This window comes from Planococcus citri, chromosome 3 (genome assembly GCF_950023065.1).
Source record: "Planococcus citri chromosome 3, ihPlaCitr1.1, whole genome shotgun sequence".
In the NCBI taxonomy this organism is placed as follows: Eukaryota; Metazoa; Arthropoda; class Insecta; order Hemiptera; family Pseudococcidae; genus Planococcus; species Planococcus citri.
The window spans coordinates 21016408-21041987 of record NC_088679.1 but is presented as its reverse complement, the minus strand read 5'-3'; the positions used below and the strand labels follow the sequence as shown (position 1 = coordinate 21041987).

At 34.1% G+C, this 25580-nt stretch overlaps 1 protein-coding gene across 2 annotated transcripts in view; it reads left to right on the top strand.

Moving 5' to 3' along the window:
• Positions 1 to 716: 716 nt before the first annotated feature.
• Positions 717 to 25580, top strand: part of LOC135838791 (probable G-protein coupled receptor No18) — a 163825-nt gene continuing 138961 nt past the window's right edge. Inside the window, exon 1 of one of the 2 annotated variants that reach the window (XM_065354547.1) lies at positions 717 to 854. The gene's annotated coding sequence lies outside the window, so the exon portion shown is untranslated. Of the gene's footprint in view, positions 1109 to 25580 lie in introns of both variants that reach the window. The other variant, XM_065354548.1, reaches the window with a different exon arrangement.

Sequence of the window (25580 nt, the reverse complement as noted above, 5' to 3'; positions counted from 1 at the left end):
ATGAGCATCAAATTGTGATAGTTTTTCGATTGGAACTCAGAACTGAAATCTAAATTAAAATGATACCTATTATGAAGTTCTAAAAATTGACGAGAACGACTTAAGGAATTGATACCTAATTAAATAATCAGCTGATTGTTATTATTTTGAGATACTTACTGTGAAAGCTTATAGATACTCGTACTTAACTAACTCTGGCGTTTCTAATGCCACATGAAAAAAAAGTACTGAATACCTACTTACTCACAAATATGGTTTCATATTTCAAATAATAAATTTCTCGAGCCATTAAAATTTAGCACACTACTCACTATCGATGACTCTACAATTTTATACGATAGATATTAATATTTTTATTTCAGCATCATTTGTTCATAAAAAAAAATGAATACTTAATTATCTCTAATAATCCATCATTCTACTTACCTGAGTATGGGTACCCATATATATTTTACAAATTAAAGCAGTATCTACTCTACAATTTATAAATACACATTATACTTATAGTTAATACTGTTCGAGCAGAATAATTACGAACGAATCAAATCGCTAAACCTCAACAATGAATAATGGTGGTAACTAGTATGGTAACTACATAATACAAAGAGCATATCCAATGATAATTTTACTATCGGGGTATGGTAGGAGCATATAAGATGTTGGTTAGTAGAGGGGTATATTTCCCATGATGTGACGTGAAAAACAACGGGTGGTTGGAAAACCGTTCCGAAATCAGTTTCAGTAGTCAATAAGTCGGCTTCAAGTCTCGTGTGCTGGCGCTCTTGCCAAACTATCGGGTTATTCTCGTATTTACGCGCGAACTTCGAATTGTTTACTATGTAACCACGTGTTTCGTAAGTTTTTTTTTCTCTCTACATGTGATTATTTTTTTGTTTAATAAATAAAATTAATTATAGTTAATTTATCAAGATTGAGGTGTGACGTACTTATACAGTGAATATATTGGTGATACGAGTGACAAGTTATGGGCTATTTTTAATAATGTTCCTGTAGGAAAATTATGCAAGCTGCGGAATCAAGTTTTAAAACTTTTTTTTAAATCAGCAATACACTTCGTCCAAGAAATACATCATAATTATCTATATTGGTTCGTACAATAATACATTACCCATCTATTTTTATATCAATTGTTCTTCGATTACCAGCGTCATATTTTTATATTAAAAAAAAAAAATATGCAAACCTTGAGAAATAAAATTAGATTTAATTCTCTCACATCAAAGAATCCACCTTGCGCGGTAATAAAACAAAAAATAAAAAAATATATTTTAAAGTGGATCATTTCCAGAAACGAAGCCCGTCGTGTAATAAATTCTACAAAACTGTAAAAAGTATCTACAATTCAACTTTTTCGAATCAAATTGCACTAAAATATATCCTTTCGAGTACCACTGTACCATTAAACGAATTTAATTACCTCTTTAGACGCTTTATAGTTGTCTTATAAATTTAAAAAAAGATTTTAAAATGTTCCTTTGCTAAAGCGACAAATGCTCGTAATACTTTATTTTCTCATCGAAATTCCTACCTATTAATTACTGAAAATTTTAATCGATGACACTTCAGTTCAGACCTTCCGGCGTTGATAATTTCTTTCGACACGAATGGTAAAAACGCACGTCTTCATCAGCTGATAAATTTTTCACATGTTTACCGAATTGCGAGTCTTTTTTTAGCCGAGGAAACTGGAAATATCCCTATTTTTGCGCAACAGTTTGCGCGTTTAAATTTTAAATGAGAAAACTCGACGAAAAATTACCGCCTGGTGAGAAAGGTGACGGATGTGAGAAAATAGATACACCTGAAACGTTGACTTGAAATGCGATCAGCTTAGCAGTCAAAAGGAATTATGATATTGTTATTTTTTATTACAACTGAAATGAAAAATTTTCGGATACTTTACGTGTGGCCTAATGAAATGAATATTTAAAAACAACAACAACGCCATTAAAACGCGGTGTATTATGTATGTATTTAAATTTTAAATGAACTTTTTTCGGATTATATTTCATATAGGCAGTTGTGTGTACGTAGGTAGGTATTACATGGGTCGATGTACATTTTTTTTCATTTGGGTAAGTAAATTTCACGCTTTTCGGATTCGAATAAAACCACAAATGTCGGTGGTTTTTTTTCTCGTAAGAGGTCGAGAATTTTATATGCATGAAACGAGGTCGTGAATGTTTTCAATTTTTTTGTTTTACGAATAAAATGTTGTATTGATAGATTGGTATCTGAATGTTTACGAGAAATGGGAAATTCAGATGTGCTTAATATTTTTTCACAGTTTTTCATCGAAGTTCAAAGTTTTTTTTCAATTCAAAATTTATAATTCTAAAAATATCCACCCTGTAAAAATGAATAGGTAATATGAAAATATTAAAAATTCGAAAATTGATAAAATGTTGAAGAAAAAAAAAATCAAAAAAACATTCATAAAATTATTAAATTAACCAAGCTAATGATTGGCTGTGATTGCAGCCTCTAACTTGGGGCAGTAAAATCCAGTTTTGTAGTTCATCGTCACAATCATATCTTCCTGTAGGGGAGGAAGATGACCTCGAAAAATTAGATTTTCATACTTTTTGCTCCATTTTTATTGTCATTTTTTGGTCAAATGGTACAGGCGTGTGACTGACTGAAGATTCTCAATGCAATTTCCCACAAAAAAAAAACAATTTTTTTTTAGACTTTCTGCCCTCAAGGCTCAAAATAAATGTTGAAAATATTAAAAAATTATCTACCCCTCCCCCTCTCCCTTCCGAGTCAATTTTTTTACAAAAATTGTATTTTTCGAAAGAAATTTTGAACATGCTGTTTCTCAACCTTCTTACCAATTTTCAGCACTTTTTGAGCAATAGAATTCACGTAGGTACATAAAATGATTAAAAAAAGTGTATTCCGCCAAGATTTTTTACCCTAAAAACGCACTGATCTAATTGGCCGAAAAATTTTCAGCGAGTAAAATCAACTTAATTTTTACTTTTTTCGGAGACGATTTTTAATTTTAAATACCTATCATTTTTTTTGCCAAGAAATCTGAAATTTTTCATGGAAAAAGCTAGTGACAAAAAAATCAAAGTTGAACCGTACGAAAAAATGCATTTTGAACCAGTTCAGCTCGCTATAAGCCTGAATTTGAACTTCACGGGCTAACTTCTTGAGAGGAAAATCGAAATTTAGATTTTTTGAGTACATTTTTTCTCCATTTCAAAGGTGAATTTTAATAGGTACCTACTACCTAACTGAAGTTATCATGAAATATTTATCAATGCATGACTGGAAGTGGACGTGAGCCATTTTTGAAATTTCAAAATCGATTGAAGCGGTCAAAAAGTAGAAAAAAAATGTATAAATTTAGGGAACTTTAATCACTGGTCGAATTCCACAGCTATCATTTTCTTGAAAATCGTCCAAAACTGAATTAAAAATGAAAAAATGTTGACTATATTCTGAGGTCATATTCTCTGCTGGAAGGTGGCAGAATTCTGAAGATGAGTTTTAAGAGAAAGGTACTCGTATCTTTCAAAAGGATCATTCCAGGTCAATTCAACCAAGAAATGGAAGAGAGGGTCGACGACTTTTTTGGGATTTTTCCTGTGGAAAAGCCTGCTGAAGGGATGGCCAATAGCGCAAATTGCAGCTCTCTAGCCCTTTTTTAAAGGCTGCTAGGGGGTGTCAAAGATTTCAATGAACTTGAAATATCATCCATTTCAGCAGTGGAATACTCGATAACTGCAATACCTACTAAAATGAAACTTTTTCCAATAGTTTAGGGTTTTGAAAGACTTTTTGGTGATATCACAAAAATCAGTGTTTCCACTTTTTTTCGTACGAAAAATTAGCTCGAAAAGTTTCAAAACGTAGTTTTCATATCGTTCTGACTCTCAAAAATTCGGAAAAAAATATATTATGGACAACTTTTTATGCTGGACAACATTATTAAAAAATTAGGATGGCATTATTTCGTAAACTCGATTTTAAAAAATTGAAAGTTTGCGAAAAAATGCGATTTTTGATTTGAAACACGAAAAAAAGTTTTGACTGGTGAAGTTGACCCATTTGACCCCTATTTTTACATATTCATTGAAAAAGTTGAAAAACCACTTCACTCGATAAAATAAACTTATCACAAAAAAAAAAAAACAAAATTCGAAAAATCCTATTTTCAATTCCAAACATTAAAAAAAATTTTAATTTATTCAGTTGTCTTATTTGACCTCTTATACTGACATATTCCATGAAAAGTTGATAAAAATCACACTCATAGCAGAAAAATAAAAATCGAATTTTGATGTTTTTGTGATGAGTTAATTTCATCGAGTGAAAGTTTTTTTTTCAGCTTTTTCAACGCGGATGCGTAAAAATAGGGGTTAAATATGGGTCAACTTCACCAGTCAAAACTTTTTTTCATGTTTTAAATCAAAAATCGCACTTTCTCGCAAACTTTAAATTCAATTTTTTAATCGACTTTACGAAATAATGCCATCCCAATTTTTTAATATGTTGTTCAGCATAAAAAGTTGTACATAATATATTTTTTTCAGAATTTTTGAGAGTCAGGACAGCATGAAAACTACGTTTTGAAACTTTTCGAGCTAATTTTTCGTAAGAAAAAAGGCGACAACACTGATTTTTATGATATTACCAAAGAGCCTTTCGAAACCCTCAACTAAGTATTGGAAAAAGTTCAAGTTGACTGAAAACTTTCACACCCCCTAGCAGCCTTTAAAAAAGGGATAGAGAGCTGCAATTTGCGCAGCTATTGGTCATCCCTTCAGAAGGCATTTCCATAGGAAAAATTTCAAAAAAATCATCAACCTTCCTTGCCACTTCTCAGCCGAATTGACGTGGAATGACCCAGAGGCCTATGAAAATGAGGAGATACGAGTAGGTGATGACACTGATGAGAAATTTAAAAAATCAACTCACAAGAGAGGTAGCTGATAAGTACATGTCACAACTGGCAGACATTTTTTGAACAGATCTAGGCCGTAAATCAAATGAGCTTACAAAAATACAGCAGCAGTTGAAATTGTAGGGGCTAAATTTCAGATTCTTGATAAATTTTTAAAATCCAAAACTGTACCAAAAGTGTGGAAAAAATCAAAACACCCATTTAACTTGAAAAGGTAAAATTTGGTGTCTATACCCTATTTTCAACATCCTAAATCTGTTGGAAACGATTTTAAACAGTTTTGAGCAGATTCTCGAGCCTCCAGCAGATTTTCAAAAACTGAAATCTCCACAAAATTTTATCCAGTGAAGTTAGAAAGCCGGAATTTACAGATTTAATATCATAATTTCAGCACGTTCAATTTATTTGATGAATGGAGGTGGTTTCTAGCCATTATGGAGAGTGGAAGGGTCACAACTGATTGTAACTGCTTCACTTTTGATGATGGAATATTTCGATGGAAGACGTTTCTGTTAGTTTCCAAAAGCTATATGCCAAGATTTGTGTACCTTAAGTTTTAATTTTGAAGTAATTATTTTGTATCAGTAACATCTCAACTTTCATCTACCTAAAGCAATTTCAAAAAAATTGGCCTACCTGTAGGATGCATGAGGCATGAGGCAAATTATTGCTCTGATTGACAATTTAATATGTAGTATCACACCTCTGATATTCCCTCGCAATCGTTCTGGTCAAAAAATTTATTTGAAGAATACCTACTTTAGAACTACTACAGTATGATATCTCATACTTTAGAGCAACCAGGGCCCACACTTGGTATAAAAAACGTCCGTTTTTGCATGTTTTAAATTAAATTTTTGCTCGCAAGGGTGGAAGGGCGAATTACACAACAATAAAACGTTGAAAAAGATGCAAGTACAGCTTTTATACAAGCAAAAAAGAGACATTACGCGGTAAGAAAGTAAGGAATGAACATTTTTGTACAAAACTACAAATTTTATTCTCATCTATCCGAACCTCTTTTGTAAATTGCAACGCTGATCATCCGTCTTGTCGTGCTCATTCGCGAGATCAACTCGTTTAATCCAGATACTCTTTTTTACCCTCTCACCTTATTTCCTTTTCCATCAACACCAGATGAACAAATCCTCAGGTTAAGTGAAGCTAAAAATACCTATTTGTACAGACTAAAAAAAAAAACAAGAAAAAAACAATAAAAGAACCTTAGCTGTGAAAAATATCTAAAACAAGAAACGTAGGTACGCTTCATTTTGTTATTCGTTAATCTCGAGAAACTATTTCAGTGAAAATATTCGTATCATTAAAATATACTCAGGTATGAAAATAAGTAACGATAAAAAATACATTTATTTATAAAACAGCTTCCTTGTATACCTACCTATATAAGAAAATAATCGCAAAACGAAGGGAAAAAAAAGTTTTTAAACTGTTTTTCATTTGTAGTTGAAAAAAATCACAGTATGAAACAATCTTGAGAAAAATACTCTTCATCGTATTATAAATTACTCGACAAGACGAAGGAAACCCGCCCCAATAAACAAAGCTGCAATCTAAATTTAGCACGAAATTAATAAGAAACCAAAGTGGAAAATCACGAGAATACCTACCTTTATGTGGTTCATTCATTGTGATTGCGATATTATTTACACGGTACGTTTTTCTCTACTGTGTGGCAACTACAACAACTATTATAAGATAGGTGTACTACGAATAAGATATATAAAAATGAAGGAAAAAGAGGAAGAAAAAAAAAGTAAAAACATACAACGGACACAAGACACAATGACACGAGATATAATGGTAAATTTGAAAGTAGAAAAGAAACGAGGTGAAAAAAAAAATAAAATAAAAACCACCGATGTAAACATTTCTTACAAGTACATTGGCGTATAATCAAAGAAAATAACGGATGATGTTTACCTTATAATTGTTGAAGTGTACATTTTCAACTAATACACAAAGGTACAGATATCGCATTCGAGCTAGAAATATCATTTTTTTCCCTCTCGTAAAAAGTTCATTTCCTTTGCAACTTGTATGTCAGATTGAATATTAAAATACGAATTTATTAAAATTTTTACCATAAAATACGTATATGTCGAGATACATACTTGCATAAATGATTAATTGGTTTTGTAAGAAATTATTAAATCCTACCGTTGACTTTTTTTTTGATCGTCCTGCTGAAAATTTCAAACTGCAATAAAAACGTTTGAAAGAGTAATTTTATGCCTAAGCGGAATTTTCATTCGATTAAAGTAGGTAGGTACTAAAGGTAGGCAGGTAGGTAGGTATGATACTTATTTTTTAAATTATTCAAATGTCGTACTATACACCTACGCGCCTTTGCACGTCTTATTAAAAAAAATTCTCTTTATGGTGAAGTAACTATTTTATTCTTTTTTTTTCTGAACCTTTGGGAAAAATTCCTACTTTCGTGTCAATTATTCTAACTGAACGCTAATTTTAAAAAATTTCCATCGTTTACTTTGAAATACAGAGCACTGAGACGTCTAGGTTATAAAAGTACTTTTTAACGTGGTAATCTCGCCTGTTCGGTTTTTTATATGCCTTTATATATTTTTTTTTCAAAAGGTGGTTGCAAATTGCAATCGATCATGATTTAAGCGGATATTTAATTTTATTAAAAGGTGAGCTCGGATTACATTCTCTCGCGAAAATTAGAAAAAAAAAATGAAGCCTTCATTTTAACAGATCAAGGATATACCTAGCCTATGCCTTTACCTACCAATTTTAAATTTGAAAACGGTAATTTTCAACGCGTTCTTTGAAATTTGATTATTTTAATTAATTTTTTCGCTCGAGCATACCTACTTAATATATTTAAAAAAATATTAGACCAAATAACGAGATTTATTCATACTTATTCGGGTAGGTACGTAGGTGTGTGTGAAATATTTGATTGTTCATTGTTTCTTGAATTAAATGAGTACCTAGAATAATTTGGCCATACATCCCTTCTCCTCCTCGCAACTATACTTTACCCCTACATTTACCTATGTTCGTATAGGTACTCGTAATTAATTCAGGTTTTATTTGCATACGTTTTTTTACGACATCATTGGTGTTGTAAACTACCTTATATACATATAAATTTTGTAGTTTCATGTTTTCATTGTTTTAATCAAGGTTTCGCGATAATTTTTTTGTCAATTTGTAATATCACTCGAGGTTGGGGCAGGTTTTTTTTTGTTTGTTTAAGGTAAGTATATTTATTGAAGATGAACAAAAACGTTGAATCCTACGAGTAGTTATTACCATTTGGGGCGGGGGGGGGGGGAATTACCAAATTTTTGTCGAGAAAAAAAAGATAGAGAAGTAATAGCTAGATACACCGACTATTCTTATTTTAATAGGTAGGTACACCTATTTTTATTCTGTAAAAAATGACAAATTTTTTTTGGTCCTCAAAAGTTGGTGCAATTAATGTGCTCAGAAATTTTTATAGTTTTGCGGGATGCGCGAAAAAACTATAGATAATATTGTTTTCACTTATTATTTGACAGAGATACAACCTATAGCCACTCAGCGGATTTTCAACATACAGCCAATTAGCGATTAGTATTCCAATTTACAATAATATTTTGGCGCCAAATTCGACGAAGTAGGCTATAACTGGCAGTTATTTGCGTCTGCAATGCATCAGAAATTTCTACGCAATTTAAATTTTTAAATGACAATAAATTTATGAATTTTCAGTTTGTAGCCAATCAACAAACTGTATTTCAACATAAAGGCAATCAGCAATTATGATTTGGAATTTACCTAATTTTTAAGTTAATGTTTTTTTTATTCAATTGAATATTCTAATTTATGAGAAATTTATTTGACTTCGTTTTAATAAAAGTAGGTGGTAGGTCAGTACATGCTATCTACTTACTTCAAGAAATTAAAAATTAACTGCAAGTTGATGTATGTAGTTACATAACTTGGCAACCAATGCAACCATCAACCAATCGGTATGGTGAAAGCATATTATGCAAAAACTATCTTGCAATCAGCAAATATCTGATGGCTTGTTTGTTGTGTTTATACTTTCATGATTAATATATGAATACACGTACCTACCTAGTACCTTGTGGTACCCGGGTCTTTTATGGTAATTGTGGTGCCCGCCTACATAGAGGATCACATATATATGTATGATAAAGGTGTTTTGGTGCAGTTTGGATTTTTCATCATAGTTAGTCAATAGTCATAGTGGTGCCCGATATATAAACTTAGTACTTGTGGTGCCTGCCTCAAAAATTTTTTTTTCACCTTAGAGTGCATTTCACTCAATTCTGCATCGTTTTATATAGAAAGACCTTGTGATGCCCAATTTGGGCGCCACAAGCCCAAAACCGGGCACCACAATGACTATGTATACTTAAAACGGGCACCACAAGGACTAAGTTTAAATCTACCTTATAGACACTGCACCTGGGCCCTCTGGGAAGACATCCAACTGCAGGCAACAGGGAAAAGGGACGATAGTAAAATCTTGTGTCATGCCAATTTCTCCCGCTGGGTGCTTTTGGCTGCGCTGTACTTCAATCTGCAGGCAACGGGGAAAGGAATGGTAGTGATATTTTGTGTAGTACCAATTTCTCCCGCTTGGTGCTCTTGGTTGCGCTGTATTTTGTTCAAGAATTCGACACCAGCGCAGCCAAAAGCACCCAGCGGGATAAATTGGCATGACACACGTAATTCAGCCAATATGGCCGCTAGTTGGATGTCTTCCCGCAGGTCCAGTGTCTATAATCTACCTATATATATTTTTTTTTTCGAATAGACCTGTTTGTGTATGTGTGATGTGTGAATATAGTGGGTGTCAAAGTATTGTTTATCTTGTGACTAAATGTGCCAGTGAACCATGAAAATTTTGTTGCTTGAAATTTACATCCACAACCGTGTTGACCAATTTTTCAGAATTAAAATTTTGTTTTAGTGTTTAAAAGTTCAGTAAACATTTTAAAATATCATTTTGTTGAAGAACAAATTTTTGATAGCATTTACAAAATTATTCATTTTTTCATAGTTTGGAGTTGTCAATGATAGGGTAAGGTTGCCCAAATTGTACCACTTTTTAGTTGTTTCAACCTGGACTGCGCTCTAATTATTTTTTGGAAACCATTCATGCATCAAATTGTACCTTGGTCTTTGGCCTACTTTTGAGCGCAAAAACGAAAATTGCATCTCGAATAGCAAAGGCGCTATTTGAATCCGCGCAAAGGTCTCAAAAAGGTACGATTTAGGGACCTAGTTGCTCAAATTGTACCACCAGTTTCTCAAATCATACCTACCCATGAATGAAATTGGTAGAAATAAAGCTCGGTGACCTCCCACCACCTCAAAATCAAGTTTTAATTTTCCTTATGTGGCCATACAATGTTTCCCCCACCCATTGACTTGACCTTCATTCCTTCATCTGATCGACTTTTTACAATGCCTCTAAAATGTCAAAGAAAGGAGGGTTTGGGTATTTCATATTGACAGCAGCACTCCTTCATACCAATTTTATTTTCACCATATTCCTCCAAAGAGCCCTCCATATTGTCCTCAGATCATATTCCATACTTTTTCTTCTCAGCGTTCAATGACATTACATATCTGTATTGAAATCATGGTACGATTTGAGCAACCATCAACAAGTACAATTTGAGCAACTCGCATTTCTCACTCAGGTTGATGTTAATGAAATTTTTTCATAAACATCTCTAAAATGTAGGTAGGTAATATTAAGGTAAAGTGGGGTAATTCCGATATGGGGTAATTCCGATAGCAAGCCCTAGCTTTGTTGCAAAACACATTTTGGCACAAATGATGAAGAAAGTAGGTAGTTTTAGTGCTAACCTACACCCATTAATGATCAGATGGTTCATCTGCTCTGTTTTGTCAAGTCTATGCAGTGTTCAAAATCTGAATGCCCAAATCCTTTGCCGCAAAAAACAGTGCACTTTTGAAACTCGTTTTTATCGTTCAAAACTTGTTGAAAAATTCTGTTTAGAAGCTGATATTTGATGAATACATGTTAAAGTGTCAGTACCTCTTTTGATTTTGCTTTTATAATTATTTGTTTGGTGGTATTGAATTATTAAACATGACGATCATTTTTCATGCTGTGGGGTAATTCCGATAGCCCCAGCAAAATTGTCCTGCAATGTTTTTTTCTGTTTTGATGTATTATAGTTTTAGGGGGTCGAAATTATCAAAGAAAATCCTCAAAACGGGGCATTTTTCTCTAGTTGGTCTAATTTTCGAAAATTATTCCTCAAAAATGCATATTTGTAAAAAAAATTTAATTTTTGTTCTAATGATTCAATTTACATGAAATAAAAACCTAAATATGCAACAAATGGTATATTTCAACATTACTGGCTCGGAATTACCCTGGGAGAATTACTTTCCTTATAAAACTTGTTATCGGAATTACCCCATTTTTAGGGTAATTCTGATAACTCAACCTTCCAAAATGTTTTTTCAATTATATGTATAAAGCCTGCACACAAATCACTCTTCAATATAGTCAATGTGTAGCTGAAGGACATAGGAATAAAGTTGTTACATCATTTTTGCCCCAAAATGTACAGGAAATCCAAAAAATGAGAAATTGCAAAAATTTTGAATTTTCCCATCGGAATTACCCCACTTTACCTTACATACTTTTGCGAGGATAAAACGTAATTTAGCTTTTCAAAATTGTTTTGTCGCAATTACGTTACATAACATGTCAGTTTGTTTAACGGAAGATGCAATTTTTCTAAAAAACATGATAAAAAAACACCAATGATTCAATTTGCCTGATATTGGTGTCAGGGACTTTGAAATGCAAGCTTGTTGTCATCGTCGTCGTTGTTGTTGGGAAATCGCATTTTTGTGGTACCCTAACAGGGTGAGGCGAATACCTATTGCCACTGGGATTATTCTAGGGAATCGACGTTGTTTTGCGCTTTCACGTAGTACATAGTTTCCCGTTGCTTTCTACACTATCTACAAAGTAGCTCATACATCACTAGCTGGGTTTTTACAACCCTGAGTTCCGTAATCACCGCTACTTATAGTTGCTCAACCAGTTACAGCTTTTTGATACCAGCAACAGATTGCGTGCAGGGGTGCTAACCGTAACCGCAAAAAACCAAAAACCATAACCAAAACCCGAACAAGATCCATAATTTTAGCCATTTTCAAACCCTAACTGAAAACAAAAACCGAAATTTCATAGGTTTTTTAAAAATCGTTTGGTCCTTTGGTAATAAGCCCCCAAATCCAATGAAAAAAATAAAAAAACAAAATATGTAATTCAAAGTTTGTGAAAATTTTTGAAAATTTCCCAATTTAGGGTTAGAATTCTTTTAAGTAACTCCCCACCCTTGATTCAAAAGAAACCCCTCCTTGATCACCGCTCCCCAAACAGTGTGGCCTTTTTGTGTGGCGCCTCCCAAATTGAGAAATTACTTGTTATACTCGTACTTGGTGTTCCGCTACAGAATACCCCCTTTTCATCATGCAGTCACATAGGCAACCCATCATGAGCGAAAGTAAGCATGTTTGTGTGCCCTGAGACTTGAAGGGGCTGAGTTACTGTCATTTCATAAATTTCAGTCAATTTTTTGAAGAGGGGGAAATTTTTTTGGGAACGATTTTTAAAAATTCAAGCCATGTAACTATAAAGTGTTGAAAATAATGTAAAAATTCGCGTATACATTGTAATTGTTCATTTACTTCGTAATTACTCGTAATTCGTCGTATTATCGAGATACATTGTATCATTTACGTTTCCGAGAAGTCAACAAACATCTCCGATGACTTTTCGATTTTTCTACTCGAATTTACTACCGTTTTACGTTTTCCGTTCGCATTATGGAGATTTTACTTCGTTTTATTTTATTGTACATTTTGTATTAGTGTAAATATGTTCGAATACATTTTTTATTTCGAATTGTGCACCGTATTTCAATAGGTTATGGGCTACAGACGCGTTATACTGTGCCTTTCGAGATAAAACGCTAATCGTGATGTATTTCGTTCGTAACGTTATCTAATTCAAATTCGAAGGTTCATGTGCGGTTGTATTATTCGAAAATTAGATCGCAGTTGTTAGCTGTTGATATCTAATCGCGCGTTATCATTCGACGTACAGATTGTGGATCGCAGTTGTGAGCTGTTGATATCCATATTCGCCTAATTGTATCATGGATTATATCAAGGGTATAAAGCCTCTGTCCTGTTCCAGTGATTGGCCGTCATGGAAAGATAAAGTGCTCGACGTACTCACCTTGTTTAATGCCGTGGACATCGTCGAAGGTAAATCAACCTGCCCAGATGAACCAAAAACGACCGATACCGCCGCCGACGCCGCCGAAAGACGTAAGTTGATTGCAACATGGCAAAAATCTTCTCTACAAGCGAAAATAATCATTTCCCAAACTGTTTCCGAAGAGCTACACAGTCGAATCGCTGGTAGACTATCCGCGCGAGAAGCATGGCAAGTGCTTACGAAGGAATTCGATGACAAGGCAGAAGACCAAATATTCCGCGAATGCCTGAATTTCTTTAGTACCGAGTGGAATGATTACGAAGATGCGCCCTCTGTTGTTGCTCGAATCAAAAATCAACACCGTGAATTTCGAGCTGGTCTGGAAAATCGCAAAATCGAGACAGTCGATAAGCTGTTGGAGATTTTATTCGTTTCGAAAGTATTACACATTCTTCCGAGTCGTTTCGAAGCTTTTAAATCGAGCTACCTTCTTCTCAATGCTCAAGCTGATAAGTCACTAAGTAATTTGTCCGATTCGCTTATCATGCACGAGCGTAACGTCGCACCAGTACATAGTTCAACGTCATCATCGTCATCCGAAGCTATGTTCGCTAAATCTGGTCAGAAAAGTAGTTCGAATTTCATCGCGAAAACGTCTGGTGATCAATTTGTTCGAAATCATCAGAGAAACGCTCAAGTGTGTAAATACTGTTCTGGGAAAGGGCACTGGCTAAAAAAGTGCTCGCAGTGGATCAACGACGGTAAACCACCCTTTCCTGCTCGAGCTAACAATACTTCTGGTTGTTCGCCACAAGTCAATGTTTCTGGTTGTTCGCCAAAACTCAACGATATCGATTCAGAACCTAAAAGCGCTCTACTCGCCGATTGTGAGCAACTGAATCTCGTTACATCTTCGTCAGATCAATCTTGGTGGATTGATAACGGTGCTACGAAGCACATTACGTCGAATCGAGAATGGTTTCACACATACGAACCATTTTCAAAACCAAATTACGTCAAAGCTGCTGGCAGTCGCGTCACAGCAGTTGGTCATGGATCGATCGAAGTTGCTAGCTTCGTAAATGGTCAACTTGTCAAGTTCGATTTGACTGATGTATGGCACGTTCCTGGTATTTCGAAGAATTTGTTCTCAGTCGTCGCGGCTCACGATAAAAAGCCAGAGAGCAGATTTTATTCGAATCCTACATTCTGCAAATTCGAGGCAGATAATCGCGTCATGTTCACCGGTACGAGATCGAAAAATGGTTCTCTTTTCAAAGCGTCGTTCGAGACCATTTTGCCAGAACCGCAGGTGAATGCTGTTGAGAGCAGCGAAATCGTGCAACTTTATCACGAACGATGGGGCCATGTAGATAAAAATCATGTTCGAGCTAAACTTGCAGAATTGGGCCTGAAGAAACGATCGCAGGAAACTAAAACCAATTCGAGCAATCCCTGTCAGTTCGATAAAGTTCATCGCGAAACGTTCGAAAAACGTTCTTCGACCAGAGCAGTTGGTGAGCTGCTATCTGGTGATGTTTGCGGGCCATTTGATTGCTCCTTCGGTGGTCGCAAATATCTCATCGTTATCAAAGATGATTATTCGAATTATCATCATACGTTCGTTGAGAAGGAGAAAACCGCCCCAGTAGTATCTCGTTGCGTTCGAGAGGTACTATTCAAAGCACGCGCCCTTGGTCGTCGAGTGTTAGAATTCCAGTCTAGCAGCCAAGGTGAGTTCGATAACAAAGCGGTACGTTCAGTATTACGAGAGTTCGATGTTCGTCAACGTTTTACGCCACACGCAGCTGTTGAACGCGGTAGCAGTGCAATTGTCGAGTTGGCGCGAACGTTGAAATATTCGAATCCAGAGATTACGTATCCGATCGAAATCTGGGCTGAACTTGTTACCACTGCTACGTATTTGCTAAATCGAGTAGGCAAATCATCGATCGACGGTTCGACTCCTTACGAGATGTGGTTTGGTATACCACCACGAATAAAACATCTTCGAATTGTTAGTTCGAAATGTTACGCTAACGTTACGATCCAGTCACGTCAAAATCTGGATAAAAAGGTTCTCGAAGGTTACCTCGTTGGATACGATGGTGATGAGCAGTATCGAGTTTACGTTCCAGAGAAACGTGACATTGTTATTTCGAAAGATGTCACTTTCTACGAGAAACTTCGAGATTGCGACCAACGAGTTACCATTCCGATCACTCGAGATTTGTTAGATCCGATTGATAACGATACCGATACCAAAATAAGCGATGAGAAGAAAAGTTCACCTTCTACGTCGAAGTCATCGCTTGTTACGCCGAAATCTTCGACCAAATCGACTCCGAAAAGTTCGCCGAAATTGACGCCGAAAAGCTCGCTGAAATCATCGAATAGTTCTTTGCTCGAGAATGACGAATTCGATGATGCTAACGATATTATCAATGACGATCTAGAAGAAACCGAGCTTCTGTCTAGATGGAGAAACTTACGCGATAAAAATCGTTCGAAATCTCAAGACGTCAATGATCACGCTAATTGCGTTGAGATTGAGATTTTCACGGCTGAAATAGAAGCTTCAACGAAATCGTACGCGGAAGCTGTTCGAAGCCAACCTCGTTCCAATTCAAAAGACCCTATGGACACCGCGATCCGTTCCATAGCCGCTAACGACACGCCGGATTTGCGTTCAAGATCTCCGGGAAAGCGATCAGACATCGATAAGTCTGATATTTCGATTCGATCATTGATCAGCAGCAAACAAGCTGCTGTTACGTCGCCAGAGACACGTCGATATCTCTCTGGAAAACCCTACCAACAAAAACGTCAGCTGTCTACATCACGTAAATGGAGACAGCTCTAGAGTTCCAGCTCGCCTGATGTTTGAGTTCGATTCACTTGACATCTGGCGTACCTATTCGAATATGCTGACGCGGCGATTTGTGGATCCAGGTAGCTGATCGAGTTACTTATCCGAGTTCATCGCCGCTATTGAAGCATCTTTAACATCGACCGAATTCGAGGATACATGATCAACGTTTTTCATGTTCGTACTGAGCAGTTTTTTTTATTTTTTGCTCGATAATTCTCGAATTAGGGAAAGTGTTGAAAATAATGTAAAAATTCGCGTATACATTGTAATTGTTCATTTACTTCGTAATTACTCGTAATTCGTCGTATTATCGAGATACATTGTATCATTTACGTTTCCGAGAAGTCAACAAACATCTCCGATGACTTTTCGATTTTTCTACTCGAATTTACTACCGTTTTACGTTTTCCGTTCGCATTATGGAGATTTTACTTCGTTTTATTTTATTGTACATTTTGTATTAGTGTAAATATGTTCGAATACATTTTTTATTTCGAATTGTGCACCGTATTTCAATATAAAGCAAACATGTTTGACGAAAACATTTCTCAGCCCCTCCAAACCTCAGGGTAGGCAAACAGGTCCACTCGTACTTAGTTAGAGTGGGTTGCCTATGTCACTGGTGAAAGGGGTTTATTCTATAGCAGGACACTCGGTATACTTTCTTTGAAAATTTGATTTTTTTTTTTACTTTTTTTGAAATGTACAAATCGGTTAAAAATGCATTCCAGAAATGAAGTTTTGGGTACGAGAGGTTCAAAACATGCTCTTTTGATCTAGCTCGCGGTTTCATTCAAATCAGAAAGTGTCAATTCAGAAGGTTTCCATCTTGGCTATTGTTGATGAAGGCTCCAAATTCGTGCGATGTAGTCGCAATAAAATTTTTCTCTGAAAGAGAGATTTTTTTTTTGAAACCGATTTTCAGATTTTAACAAAACATACTTTTTAGGACATTTTTCAGTTTTTTAAAAAAATGTTTGAAAATCGAAAAATCAACTTTGAAAGCTCAATAGGCATGATTTTGAAATATTAGTGACATGACAATATTGATATGCTCTTTCAGTGAACTTTTCAGCTAAATTGAAATTGACGGTTGGTGAAAGTTTTTTTTGTCAGTTATCTTGCGAGGAAAAATTTTCTTTGAAATTTCACGCAAAAATGTGATGAATCGATGATTTCTTTTCACCTTTTACAGTTCATCTTATTTTAAGATCACTGTTGAATTTTCTCCTACGTCTTTTCTATTAGAAAAAGTGCATTACAGATGACGATGCTAAACAACTTTTCTCATACCTAGGTAATTATTGCTTCATAGTTACAAATTTGTTCACCTTCTACGTAATTTATTCTTCTCCAATGAAATGTCCACATCACCTACATCGAATTTTTCCATTTTCCATCTTTATCGCTAAAATGAATTTTCCCTTTTGGAAAAGGATCAGGAACTCCTTACCTACCTCATATCATTCCACTTTGACCAATGACCGTACCACGTCGCAATAAAAATATATAAAATTCGGTTTACCTAAAATCTGCGCCAACATTTATTTCGCCAGCAAAAGAGTACCCTATAGAAGATGCGGTCAAACGGCGTATTTATCCAAATTAGGAGAAAATTTCTCTCGTTTAGCAAAATTGCACGTTCAAGTTAAAAACGAGCGAGGCATAAATTATCAGGCATTTACGATAGGCGATTGGCGATTATTTTTCATTGAAAATTCCTCTCGTTTGTCTGGGGGAGCGTATATTTCGAAATACCTATCATTAATTCATCCTTTACACGTAAATTTACCGAAAGAAAAATAATCCGTTGAAAAATACCCGCTTAAAAATGACCATTACAAATGCGAAAGTGTCGTTAAAAAAGATGTTACCAGAGTTACGACGACGTTAAAAAAAAATCCGAACCGATTCCAGCAGTATCTTTTTTTTTTGTCGGTGTATGTAGCGTTATCATATAAATTACAAAATCGACAAAAATTGTCGATTTAAAATATTATTTCAGTTTTGAGAGGAGAGGGCATATTTGGCATTATTTCAAAAACCATATTCGAGGATGAAAATCGACTATAATTAAAATATACCGGTGTACGATTTTCGCCTCATCGTTAAAAAAACAAAAAAAAACCTTTTATAGTGTTAAAATAATACTACGCCAAGTTACAAATCTACACGATTCAATTTTTTGTCTAAACATTAATTTGGTCGTCGTTTTTTTCCCCATCGTTTTGTCCATTGGTATAGCATGGTACGTATAGAAAGCAAATAAATCAAAATGGCAAAAAACGAATATTGACGGAAGATAAATGACCGATTGTGTAATGCTAATCAAAAAGCTCGATAAACAGTAAAGCATTTTGTTTTTTCTATCGATACATTAGTATTCCAGAGATTGTTAAATTTTGTTCCGATATTGCATGCAAATAGGTATTTTTTTTTTCAACCAGTACGAAACTTTTATCACGTTATACGTGTCTATTCGTCAATTTTCCATATAAACGTGTAAAAAAGTTGTACCTACACGTGAAACGTCGAATGTAAATTTACCTGGTACTTTTGCCAGCAAACTACATCTACTATGATTCAACTTTAGACAGCTTTTTTTGACACATGTTCCAGGCCAATTTTATATCGTCGCGTATAGTTCTCTCCCTTTATGCGAACGATGATGAAGTTTTAGTTTAGTTTAGATTTTTTTTTTAACGTACAAAAATTAGTTATCGACGGGGGTTTTAGTACATAAAAATCCGCAGACGAGTGAATAGCACGGATCGACGTTAATAACAGTAATTGAACGAAAAAATAAGACTCGAAAAATAACTCTCATGATGTGTTTCTTTTCACATGGTACACCAAGTGTACCAGAAATGACGCGACGCGACGACAGCACAGCATCTTTATTCGGATGCTTCATTCACGTCATCGTCGGATGATTAATTCACTACATCGTGTGATCTTTCAATGTACTTGAAAAATTTTACCCCGTTTAGAAAACGTTTGGTGTATAAGCTCGAGATATTCATATTTTTCTTTTCCAATGTATTACCTATTGCGGTTTTCTCTCGTTTTTTTTTTTTTTTTTTTTCAATCAAGAGTTGATCGATATTTAAAAATGTAAGAATGATATTAGGTAACCTATAATTTCATGTACCCATATTGAAGGTCTAGGTTCATGATCACGTTTCAGTAATGTTACATATTCGGTAAATATTTTTCTAAAATGATACCTAGACGGATAGGTACACCTGTTACCTATTTCTTTCGATGCTATTGTTGTACGATGGCTTATAATATAGGTATCTCGGCTCTCGAGACTCGAGATCAAAATACTGTTGTAACAAGTCTCTCTGCGTAAGTGTATGGTAATGAGTGGTGTACTGGCAAGCACCTATCCTATACGCTATAAGTACTCGTATTGTAACCAATATGGTGTTAAACAGTCTCAAGGTAATTTCAAGTTGAACATAACAACAACGCGCCAAAAATAGCGAATAAAAATTTCGAATAATTTTTCTAATTGCGAAAATTACTTATTGAGAAAAAAAGTTAACGTTCTGAATGAATAATTGAAACGAGTTGAGAGAATTTTATGCGTAATTATTCACTTTTAAACGGAGTGAATCTCGAGGTAAAGATGGAAATCCGAAAAAATTATACGTTATGGTTTACTGTTCTCCGGATCTTGCGGTGGTTCATTACGTGAACGCGATAACTACATATATGAGGTGAATTTGTAAGAATTGTGTGTACGGATTTGGGATAATGAAAATATGGCAACACTGGTTAGATATGAATGATTGCGGAATTAATACCTCAGAAACAAGGAATATGGGTCTGTTTTTTAAAAAGATTTACATAAATTACAAACAATTTTGTAGATTTTTACTCGAATGGAATTTTCATTCTAAGACATGGTATAGATTTTGAATGAATTTGCAAAAATATATTACCGATCAAAAATTTGAAAATTGAAACGCATTTTTCGATTTTTGGTAAATTTTTGAAAATTTTTGGGTCAAAATTTGTAAAGAAAAATCAAAATTTCATCAAATTGATCTTGAAAGCTGACATTTAGTTTGGACCTTATTTTTGACTCCAGTGAATTGATTGAAAACGGTTTGGAACCATTTATGAGTTGTTCTGGTGTGTGGAGCTATCCAGCAGATTTTTAAAAGTTGAAATTTACACAAAATTTTGGTGTTGAAAAACTGAAATTTTCTTCGCGGGTATACCCTAATTTAAGCATTCTGAGTCGATTGGTTATGATTTCAAGGCATCCTGGAGCTTATATAAGCATATTTTGGGAATTCCAGATTGACTTAAGCTCGTATAAATGCGAGGTTGGCTGATTGGCAACTCACTTAACCGATTATACATACCTGTTTTCCAAAATCGGTCTTCATTGGTGGATAAATATAGGTCTAAAATGTGAATCTATGAAACATGTTCCTTTGCTTCTGAACATATGTAAAAACACGATTGGTTACTAAAACAAAGTGAGGTGAATTATGTGGTTTGGTACAGTTATCGCCACCCTCAAGTACTGCTCTTCTCTATTCTACCACAGACTTTACCTTCAAGACTACCAGCTGACTTTGAAAAGAATACATAGAAAAATGGCCATTAACATCACAAGACTCTATCGAACCAGCAGTGTTGAAGCGGCTGGAGTTATAGCTGGTATACCACCTCTGCATTTACACATAGGGATTTGACAAGACAACTGTCGCGCTCTAGGAAATTGTAGTAAAAAACACTGGAACTAACGAAAGGTCCCGTTGTTATCAGCAATTTTCGATAATTTTCCTTCAATTTTCACAACAATACATTCCAATGTTTATTCGGGGACCTTTCATTGGCTTCTTAAAAATGGCTTCCCTGTGCATAATTTCTGCCACTTCCCTATAGTGGAGTGGCCTGGTGGTAAAGGCTCTATGTTACATATTCCACTCTTAATGCTTGTACGCAGAACTCCTGGCAAAATATCTGGAATAAGGTTGAATGCAGTCTGTGGACTCATCATCTAATTTCAAATGTAACCAAAACCGTTCCACTTTCGGAAATCGACTATGGAATGTTTCGTTATCTCCTCCATAAGTTTGGCCGATCAACTCATTCACATTGTGAATGTGGTGAACTGGAAAAACCTGAACACGTTTTTCAAACCTGTCCCCTTCATGCTGCAGATCACCCATACCTTCCAATTAACATTTTGGATGAAAACCATCTAAAATACCTTTGCCAAACTGTAAAGAAAATGTGGAAAGCTGAAAGCTCTCCACAAAGAGGCCCAACATCTCAAATAAACCGATTATAACATTCGACTTATTATCTACATACATCATGACACTAAACTGCTACTCATCATTCTGAACCTGTTACTGAGATATCGAACTCATCATTCTATCTTGATATCTTGATTTTTGTTTTTATTTTCTTTATTCTACCCAAGCTATAATTGTTGTATAAATTGTAACCTATTCATTTTATTTTTTTCCCAATGTTTTCAATGTTCACGTAATATGTTGTCTATATTGTCAAATTTATATGGTTTTTCCCCTCGGGGTTTTCTCCTAGCATTTATCTGTATTTATCATCACATTTTGTATTATCAATATGTTAAGTTGTCTAGTTGCTTATACCCCCCCCCCCCCCAGTAAAAGCGATTGTTCAGCAAATATTGAATAATATAACATTAAAAAAAAAAAAAGTCTAACATGTGAAAAAGTAGGTATTTTAGATTAATAGGGTGTGGTTGAAAGTCGAATTTTGTAGTTGCACTCTTCCCCCCCCCCCACTTTGGAGTAAAAAATCGGGGTTGGAATTATTTAAAAGTGACTTTGCGACCTATCAAAATGTGTTAAAATTTCACGAGAAATTGGAATATTTCCACGAAAATGTTTTTTGAATATTTTTAAAAGAATTTCAATTCCCAAAATTGTGTCATGACGTTTTATATTTTTGAAATAGTGTAATACAACCTATCAAAATGAATTAAAATCTTGCAAGAAATTCAAATATTCATACGAAAATATTTTTTGAGCTTTCCGAAGAATTTTGCGTTCAAAATTGAGTCCTAATTTTGCGATATTTTCAAAAAAGATAAGATATAGGTAATCTATGAAAAAGCGTTAAAATTTATGAAAAAAATATCAAACTTTTTGTTAGTTAGCTCTGAAGAATTTTAAGCTCAAAATTAAGTCGTGATTTTAGGATTTTAGAAAATATTTTCACTGAACCTGTTATAATGGGTTAAAATTTCGACCGAAGATCAAGAATTTCCATCAAATTTTGCAAGAGGAATCCAAATATTTCGAGGGTAATGTATTTCGGATACCTACTTTTCAAGAATTTTAAGCCCAAAATTGTTCATGATTTTCTGATTTTTTTGAAATAGGTGCCATGCAACATTTCAAAACGAGGTTAAAATTTTTACAGAAAGTCGAAAATTTCTGTCATAACTTTTTATGAACAGTTTCGAAGAAATTATTTTCATTTTTTGGAAATGGTTTAGTGCTGTTAAGTATGTAGGTATCTAGGAATACCTACTTACTCGAATTTTTTTGTCTCTAAGTATAATATGAAAACGTTTATAATTAATTTTTAACAAGACTATAGGTACCTAGTACCTATTTTAAATGATTGATTTTCTCTCTCCTATCTCCAGTAGTTTCTAAAAATCAACAAAATTCAAATCTTAGATAGCTAAATTTTTCAAAAATGCTCAAAAAAACTCCAGTTGGAAATCTTTGAATTTCTTTTGAAAATGTCACCTACATATTTTGGTAGTTTCCATGGCACTTTTTCAAAACTTCTAAAAATCATAACTCAGGTTTTTAGGCCTAAAGTTCTTCAGAACTGCTCAAAAAAAGTTTTTTCAGAAATATTAGAGGAGAAGGTACAAATATGGACCCCCTCTAGCCTTTTGGCTTTAAAGGGTAGAAAAAATTATCAAAAAAATTTTCCGAATATACCATTCAAAAGGCCAAAGACTCTAGTATATTGTGTAAAAAATTTTTTTTGTTGAAAACTTTAGGAGAAATTTGAAATTTAGAAAAGTGACATAAAGTGGTACAAATATGGACTCGGGTACAAATATGGACCCTCTCAAAAATGAATAAATATTTTAGAAAATTAAAATGTATTTAAAGATGTTTTTCGATGCTTTGGACTTGTCTTCTTTTCTCTGTATTCTAAAAACCATTGAATCAACATTAGGTGAAAAAAAAATTTAGGGGTCCATATTTATACCCATGCAAAACATTGGCTATGTTTGTGAAAAATGAAAAAATCATGGTCCCATTTTCGACACTTTGGACTTGTCTTCTTTGTTAATAACACTTTTCTCGGCATTATAAAAAATATTGAATCAAAATTAGGTAAAAAAATTTTAGGGGTCCATATTTAAGTATATCCATGCAAAAAATCGGCTCAGTTTATGAAAAATGAAAAAAATTATGAAAATCAGTTGAAGTAAAGATAAATATGAAAGTATATTTTGAAAGTACACATTGTAAGCTACTTACGTCGCTAATAATTTTTTTCCAAACTTTATTTGAAGTTGATGAGAAATTTTAACCCATTTTGATAGGTAACATGGCACAATTTTGAACTAAAAATTCTTCAAAAATGCTCAAAAATGTAATTGGCTCGACGTGCTTTTTGGATTGTAAATAATTGATTTCCTCATATTATAATAATTTCAACATAGGTAGGTACTTTGATAAGCCAAGCATCATTTTCTAGATTGTTTTCAAAAATCAAACAAAAAAAAAGTAGGTACAATTTTTCAATAATGCTCAAAGAAAATTTTCTGTCAAAATTTTAATCCATTTTGATAGGTCTCATGGCACTTTTTTCAAAAACTCTGAACAGCGATCAAATTGGTTTTCAAAATTCATCAAAACTTATTTTTAAAAGTTTTGATGAGAATTTTTCATTTTTCGGACTCAAAATTCTTTGAAAACTGCTCAAAAAAGTTACGAAAAGAAAATTTTGATGTTCTGTCAAAATTTCATCACCTTATTTTGATAAACGTCAGTAAGTCGCATCACACTTTTTTCCAGAAGCTTGAAAATTCACCCAATCTTGGGTTATAAAAATCCTTCAAAACTGCACAAAAAAGGTTACCTTTTGATGGAAATTTTTAATTTTCTGCATAAATGTCAACCTATTCTGATAGATCGTATATCAAATGATACTTTTTTTTAGAAATCTCGAAAATCATAATCCGACTATGGACTTAAACTTCTGCATAAATACTCAAGTCCATTTTGTTGAAATATTTCAATTTATCGTAAAATTTTAATCCATTTTGATAGGTCACGTGACACTTTTTACAAAACACCTATCAAAAAACAATGGCCCAGTTTTGTGCTCAAAATTCTTCAATAAATATTTTGGTCGAAGTATTTTATTTTGCTCGGTCACAAGGTCACTTTTGAATAATTCTTCGACAATTCATTTTTCCCTTGAACGTGGTGGTGGGGACGACTTTGTACGAGCTATTTTTCGTGAAATTCTGGTTCAATGGGCTCAGAACGGAATAAACATTCTTCACGAAATATCTTTGAAAGAAAATATAAACTACATAAACACGAATGAAATATTGCAATTTTCCCAAATTACCAGCCTAATTTAAAATGATTTGGAGAAAAACAAAACAGTTGCTACGTGAACTCTTGTAGCTTATTTTTCAATGGAATTTTTCCAGCACCAGTTTCATCCATTCGACATGCCCTTGAACCATTCCTAAAAATAAATCTGGGTTACCCACAAACATATAAAGGTACCTAATCTGCACATTTGTATCTATTTTAAGGATTGATCAAATCGGTATAAAATATAATCAAAACACGAGGAAGAAAATGTAAACACATGCGAAAAGGATTCAAGAATATATCAACATGTAGGTCAATCAAAGTGAGTTTTTTTGCGTGGTCCTTTTACAAGTAAACAGGAAGACAAAACTCATCAGTAGGCTTGAATTTTTCGTTTTTTGTTTGTCAATTTATCAATCTTGGTTGGGTGTTTGTTGAAATCAGGCATATGGCATATTGCAGGCATAACAAAGATTGATTCCAAAAGCCAACATTTAAATTAAACGATTAATTTCGTTGTCAGCGAAAATAATTCATTACGAACGTTTAATGTTATTGTGTCGGAAAACTTATCTATATGGCACATTTAAAGGATGAAGTTCATTTACCTCTATAAAAGCTATATATCCGCTAGCACTACTAAATAGACTCTAGAACAATTAAGTCTAAACTAAAGGCGACAACGGAGAGAGAACAGTCGAGTCGACAAACATACACCGCGCGTTTTCGTCAACAAGATAACATAAATTGCTTACGATTTTATTCGTTTAAAATGTACAGTCAAAAGGCAAACTTGGGCCGAATTAATCTCATTTTTCGCGCAATTAAGTAAAAGCTTGGTAAATAAATTTAAACGCGAAATTTCGCCAGCTATAAATTTCTCTATAT